The following is a 7,614-nucleotide window of genomic DNA, read 5'->3' as shown; positions in this document are numbered from 1 at the left end:
ACACACAAACACACACACACACACACACACACACACTTAATGGAAGAGTCAGCAACTGGTTTTGTGCCCTTGTGCAAGTTCTAGCTAAGCCATATTGTCCCTCTAAAGACAGTTGTTGTTAGCTCCTTTGCCAACAGAAAGATCTGAAAAAAATACCAACGTGGTTCCACCGAAGCCTTGATGCATAATAAGTGTATTTATCACCATGTTACACACATTCTGTGAAAGGATTCCCTTTCTCTCTATATTAACACCATCTTTGCATGGTAGATGGTTCCCAAGCCCACAAATGCTCAGTCACTTTAGGGTGTTTGAGTTAGCAGAAATGCTTGCTGCATGCTCTTGCTTGTTTTAATTGTAAAAAAAAAAAAAAAAAAAAACTTGCATCTTGCATTCTTGAGGCAGTCACCCTGCCAACACACAGCACAAGTTTAACCATGGCAACCATCCAAGATGACTTTAGAAAAATGACCAGCCGTGTATTCGCTGTGAGCCAGAAAGGAATTCCTTTCTCTTGCAGCCTGGCTGTATTATTAGTAATTTTCTACTTCTGAGGCTACTTATTTATTTGTTCCTATGCTCAATCATGCATACAAATTAATTAATCCGAAAGATACAGGTAATGTTCAGGTGGCAAATCTACCCGCACCTGTGAGGTTTTAGGCAATAATTCACTGGACTCTGAATTAAATCCAGCAGTAAACCTAGACCACATTGTTACATTTTATTTCCCAGTACAAGAAGGGAGTTGTGTTTCCTGCCAGTAGGACTAATGCGTTCCATCTGTGTGTTGTTTAGGAGTCTGTGTTTCCCAAATAGTTCCTGATACGGTTCTTCCTCAGATCCCAATGACTCAGTTTAACTCAACCCCACAATTGAACAGATACAGAAGGACTGGACTTGTCAGTGATAGAGACGAGTTTTGGACAACATGATCTCACAAAGGCCTGTGTCACAACAGAATTAAAACAATATGGACAATGTCCATGGCTAAAATGTCCGGCCTTGAAAGTCGGACATTTACTCTTTATCCAGAAGTCCTGTGTGTATACTATCTACTGACTGTACCAGATAGGTTACAATGTATACATGTATTTTAAATATGGTGCTACCACAATGGAAATAAGTCCTGGACTTTATTGTTTTATCCTCGATTGTATTGGATGTCTTTTCTTGTGTAAGGAATTATTAATGCAATTAAATAAATCCAATCAAATCTGTGAGGAGCTTGATTTCAAAGCAACATAAGATACCTAATATCTTATAAGATTCAATGATACCACAGAAGTAAAGATTATGGCTGATTGACAAAGTTAGGGCTGATGAGTTTTTTTTAAGTTGTGATCTGCATTTTGAAATAGTGGCTTTGTCCTGTTAGTAACAGGACAAATTCTTTCTACAGTGCAGTCTCTCACTTTTTCTTTTTTTTGGTTTACTGCTCCTTCCTTGCCGGTTTACTGCTTGCTCTTCCTTCCTGGGACAGACCTTAGAGGGGGACCCGGTGATAAGGCAAGGTGTAAAAGGGGGTGGGTGGGCTTAATTTGCAAGGTTACCCTGTTTTGCATGGGGGAGGGGGACTGATGCTCCCAACAATGACTCAACTCTTTCCAGTGCTGTAATTCCCAAAGGCATCTAATCTGGGATCTTTGTTATGATGGTGGAAAACCACTACTGTACATTCTGGTTTGAAAGCCCTTGTATCTGTTACGTAGTCACCTCCAGCACCCCTCAGTCGCATGGATGGGGTACAATTGCAACAGTCTGCACATGTGCAGGAAACACAAAAGACACCTCAGTGCTTATAGGGAGGAGGGGTGCAGGAGTTACTATGGAAACAGACAGCCCTACCCCCGTGGCAGATGGTGGTGGTGAGGGTATCGGGGGTTGGGTGTAGTGATTGGCGGGACCTAGAGATGATTATCTTGTCCTGGGTTTTTTTGTCCTGAAACAACAGCTTTTGTTTGTCTTCTTAACAAAACAGGTGGCTTCAGGTTGTGCCATTTGTCTGTTTTTGTTAAGAGACAAGGGTTACAGGAAAATATAAGATAGCTCTCCGATCAAACTCAAAGAATTTGTGCATTTGCAACCACATGATTGCATTTTAATGAGTTGAACCTTGATTCAAATCTAATTTTGTCTTAGTTTGAACTTAAAATATTCACATTGTTGGCTCTAAAAGTCACCGGTAGCACAATATTTAGATTTACAGTCTAAATCCAGGTTTTCATCTTAATGCAACACACATTTTAACAGAATTTCCAGAAAAATCCTCTGAGGAAAATGCATGTTCTGGGATTTTGGAGGTGCTAAACAGATATAAACAGTTGGTGTGGGTAGGGGTAACTTTGGAAGATAACCATTCAATTTAGCTAACTTAAGCTATTGAAGCAACATATCAGCTTCACTAAATTTTGTAAATGCATTTTAACATAGAACAAAGACTCAGTTTATTTGTCCTTCAACTCTGAAGCTGAGTTTTGCTTGTCAAGCCCTGCACGAAATTTATTTCAATGCGGCGAATCCGGTGGCGCAGCGTGTGAAACATGATGTCATCCATGCACTGACAAATCGTCTTGGTTGATTACAGACGTTTTTCTGCAGTTTACATTTGTAGTTGCGGAACCAATTGCTGCCACGATGACCTTTCCCAGACTTGTAAAATCCTATCTTAGAGCATTACAAACTGTTGCAGTGCTGTGTTTTATCATCTGATAAGCCTTCACACTCTGGACTTTCTGGATCGTATTTTATGTACTCAACCGAACCTTATCCTTTCAGTCCACGTTCTGACAGGGGCGACTGAGCTCTCCTAAATCTTCTCAAACCAACAGAGTTTTAAGTTATAAAGGGGCGATCTTTGATGCTTTGGCGTAAACATCCTTGAGGCCGAAGAGCAAAGGCAGTGTTTGAAAAGGAAAAAAAGGAAACACTTGATGGCACAGGAAATGTGGTTTTTGAGGGTGGCCTCTGGGCCCTGCTGCCCCCCTGCCCCGCCTGCTTGCAACACATCAAAATTCATTGTGACATGTTTAACTTGAATTTTGAAAAACATATTGCTTACAAATGTTGAAATAGTTTCATACAAAGGTATTGGAAAAGATTCTGTTTTACACTACAAACTGTGTGGGAGTATGAACTCCCACACACTTAGCTATCTCTATGTGTGAAAGAATTCCTTGTGTAACGCGAGGCCCTGACACACCAACCCGATAATCGGCTGTCAGACAGACTGGCGAGGTCGGTGACCTGAGTCTGGTCGGTGTGTTTCGTACCGCCGTCCTTCATTTTGGCCGACCTGACCCTCTCGGTCGGAAGGCGGGCACTGCAGTCGGACTCAAATGACCAATCTGATTGACGGGCGGGATGAGCGTGACTAGAGTCTCTTAAAATCTGATGAAAAACTTTTAAACTGACCTTTGTCAATCTGAAATGAAGACAGATTCAGCAACTGCACGGCCTATTTCTCGCTAAAAATATTTCGGTGGACTGTTTTAGTAAAATATGAGATTGTATTCTGAAAAGGACTGTTTTGAGTGCTCTGATTGGGACATGTTCAAATCTGCAGCAACATATGATAACAAGATCAACATTGATGAGTACGCCATGACTGTTTCAGCCTACATCAACCACTGCATCGAGGACGTCAGCACAACAAAGACCATCACCACCCGAGCCAACAAACGGCCCTGGATGACTGGGGAGGTCCGCCAAGCGTTAAAGCACGGAACTCAGCCTCAAGAGTGGAGACAAGGAGGCACGAGGACAGCGAGAGCCACTGAACCGCGCCATCAGGTTAGCGAAGCGGAACCATAACCAGAAAATCCAGCATCTGTTCCACGAAGCCAGCAACACCAGGAGCATGTGGAAAGGCATACAGGCGATCACGGACTACAACACGCTTCCCCCGGTGGGGTGAGTGACGCTGACTTCAAATGGACTAAATACTCTTTGGGAGGTTCGAGGCACTAAACAGCACTCCAGCAGTGAAGGCTGTTCCACATCAGGAAGAGGAGGTACTTGCCTTGACACAGCCGACGTGTGGAAGACTGAGAAGAGTCAACCCGCGGAAGGCACCAGGTCCCGACAACATACCTGGGGGGTGTTAAAGGAATGTGCAGGTCAGCTGGCTGGTGTGCTCACAGACATTTTAACAACACTCGCTGGACCAAGCCACAGTGCCAGCATGTTCAAGTCTGCCTCCTCATTCCGGTGCCAAAGAAACCCCAAGTCACTGTTTCAATGATTACTGGCCTGTTGCACGACTCCCATCATTATGAAGTGTTTTGAAAGGCTGGTGAGAAACCACATCGTCTCCATCTCCCCACAACATTCGACCCGTTTCAGTTTGCCTACGGCGAAACCGCTCCACTGAGGATGCCATCTCCTCCGCTCTTCACCTGAGCCTTGCACACCTGGAGGAAAAGAACACCCACGTGCGGATGCTGTTCCTGGACTTTAGTTCAGCGTTCAATACCATCATCCCACAGCACCTGGTGGGAAAACTGGAACATCTGGGCTTCAACACACCCCTTTGCAACTGGCTGTTGGACTTCCTCACCAACAGACCTCAGTCGGTCCGGGTCGGACAGAACATCTCTGACGTCATCACCCTCAGCACGGGCTCCCCTCAGGGCTGCGTCCTGAGCCCCCTGCTGTTCACTATGATGACTCACGACTGCGTCCCCAGGTTCTCCACTAATCACATCGTGAAGTTTGCGGACGACACAACGGTGGTGGGCCTGATCAGGGATGACAACGACCAGGACTACAGAGAGGAGGTGGAGCAGCTGGTTTGCTGGTGCAGAGACAACAGCCTGATCCTGAACGTGGAGAAGAAGAGAGATCGTGTCACTAGGAAGAACCGCCACCACCGCTCACTGCTCATCAACAGCTCAGCTGTGGAGGTGGTCAGCAGCACCAAATTCCTTGGGGTGCACATTACAGACAATCTCACCTGGTCTGAAAACACTTCATCACTGGTGAAGAGGGCACAGAAGCGTCTGTACTTTCTACGGAGGGAGGAGAGCCCACCTGCCCTCCCCATCCTCACGACCTTCTACAGAAGCACCATAGAGAGCATTCTGGCCAGCTGTCTCTCTGTGTGGTGTGAGGCTGCAGGCCTCTGACTGGAAGGAACGGAGGAGGGTGGTGAGAACAGCAGAAGGGATCATTGGGGCTCCTCTTCCCTCCATAAGGACACTTCATCACAGCGCTGTGTGTCCCGAGCCCGAAATATAATCAAAGACCCCATACACCCACCATGGACTGTTTACCCTGCTGCCCTCTGGAAAGAGGTCCGCAGCATCCGCTGCAGGTCCACCAGGTTGCAACAGCTTTTCCCACATGCCATCAGACTGTTGAAATTCTGATCCATAAACTGAACTCTGCACCTATTGCACGCCATCGGGTATTTAAATGCTGCTGAACTTTAGCATTCAGTTCTCTCTTTTTACTCTTTTTACTCTCAATTTGCACACTGTTCATCCCCTGCACTGTTTACACTTTGATCACTGCTGCACTTCTGTATAACATTTGTAAATAATCCGGAAATGTATTCCATTGCACCTGGAATATCATTGCATATTTATAAGCTGTAGCAACGCAATTTCGTTCTGTATGCACTCTGTACATATAAAATGACAAATAAATAAAGTTGAAGTTGAAGTTGAAAAGCCGCCATTAGAGTCTGGCTTTGAATTTCCGGAGAAACCAGACCAGGGTTCGACCAATCAGCTGCCGTCGGCAGTCGGCATCGCTTGGGTGTGTTCCGAGGCACTTTTTCTGACCAACTCGGGGAGGCAGTCAGTCCGACGGCCTTTCAGCCAACAGTCAGACATCGGGTTTGGTGGGTCAGGACCTTCAGTTGCCTACATCTGGATTGGAGGTTTTGTAACTTTGTACTCAAGCTCATCTCCCTAGTTCTTTTCATTTCTGACTTGTGTCATTCTACCTATGTTTTATTTCTATACAGAGTGTTCTCTGTCTTCCAGAAATGCCATCTTATTAGCTTGTCGAAGGGCTAAGCATAAAAAAATTGGTAAATTATAAAAGAAACTGCCCATAATTTAGACTATGAAACCCCTTTGGACTCTTTGTCATAAACACGCTACTCTGGTGATGTCAGCATGACTGTGTCAAAGAGCCGTAAAAGTGTTGGCAGCCATATTGGCAAGTCTTGGAGTGAAGTTGGACAAAGAGGAATTATGGGCTGGGTAAAACTGCTAAGATCACCATTGATTCAGCATGTACAGCTCCTCTCCTCTGGATGACAGGAAAATGAGATGATCTATCAAAGCAGCAGTAAGACGCTGCGGAGGGAGGGGTGATTTGTGTGTTTGGAGTCATGAAAATACAAAGTTAAGGCTAAACTTCAGTATCAGTTTAGAACGGAATCATTTCAATTTAAATGCAAATTTGAGTTTATTTGAAAATTCTTAATTGTCTTTTATATCAGGGTCAGTTCTCTTAAATCCATCTATCATCTCACACACAGATGGCTTTACCTTTTTTTCCTTTTTTATGTTTCAAATCCATGGTCACGTAGCTGATGGAATGACGTGAGCTATTAAGTTTCAAAACATGCGTTTGGATGAAGAGTAATATGTCCTCACACTTGTGAGAGTAGCAGCATAAGCATGGTTATTGTCCTACACATGTGTTTATTCCATCAGGCCCTGCCCTCTCATGTCTGAGTGGTGATGTGATGAAATGAGAGGTTTTTGGGTCTCACAGCTTCTTGGTTACGCCACAGTTTACGCACTTGGTCAAAGTTAGACTTATTGAAAGTATGTTGGCATAGTACACATACCTGTCTTTATGGTCAAAATTACTCTCTGCCAGGGAACCATGACTACAGTTACGAGCAACAGTTTTGTGGTGACGCCTGTTGTTGTAATAGTGAGATGACTTGCTTGTGCAAAGTGTACTGTGTATCATCCTTGTGGGAACAGTGCTACCAACTATTGGATCATGAGAGTGGTCACTAAATCCGTTGAATCCATTGGCTGATTGGCTATGGCAGGAAAACAGAAGACACAAATATAGAAATTTCTAAAATTTCAATACTAAATAGCATGTTACAGTTCACACAAATCCAGTAATGGGTCTGGTAGCTCCCTATTATCTATTGTGTAAATAAGAGAAATGTGCAAAGAGAGGAAGCCTATGCAATTGACTCATTATTTGCGTCTCCACCTGCCTGTTAAAGGAAAATTCTGAAGGCCAGGTCACAAATAAGTGCATTAAATGGTCTTTGTGAAAAGTCATTAACTTGAATTGCAGAGGTAACATTTCTTTTACGAGCTGCTTGAATACAAAATGATGATCCATAAACTGAAAATATAAGCAAGACTGTTCATTCTTGACCTCAGCAGTAGCAGATATAGTTGATAGCTTAACCCTTGTGTTGTCTTCCCGTCAAAATTGAAAATCAACACCTTTGTTGAGGCTTTTTATTTTTATTTTTATTTTTTGTTGAAAAACTTTTTCTTATGTGTTTGTCCCTTTTTTCAACCCTTTTGATGCTTTTTTAATGTTTGTCACGTTTTTGACGTTTTACAGGTTTTTTTTAAATTTATGTTCAATGAACCTCATTTACAGGAAATTATACCTAAT

This window comes from Etheostoma spectabile, chromosome 4, assembly GCF_008692095.1.
Source record: "Etheostoma spectabile isolate EspeVRDwgs_2016 chromosome 4, UIUC_Espe_1.0, whole genome shotgun sequence".
NCBI classification, from domain to species: domain Eukaryota; kingdom Metazoa; phylum Chordata; class Actinopteri; order Perciformes; family Percidae; genus Etheostoma; species Etheostoma spectabile.
Note: the sequence above shows the minus strand (reverse complement) of the source record.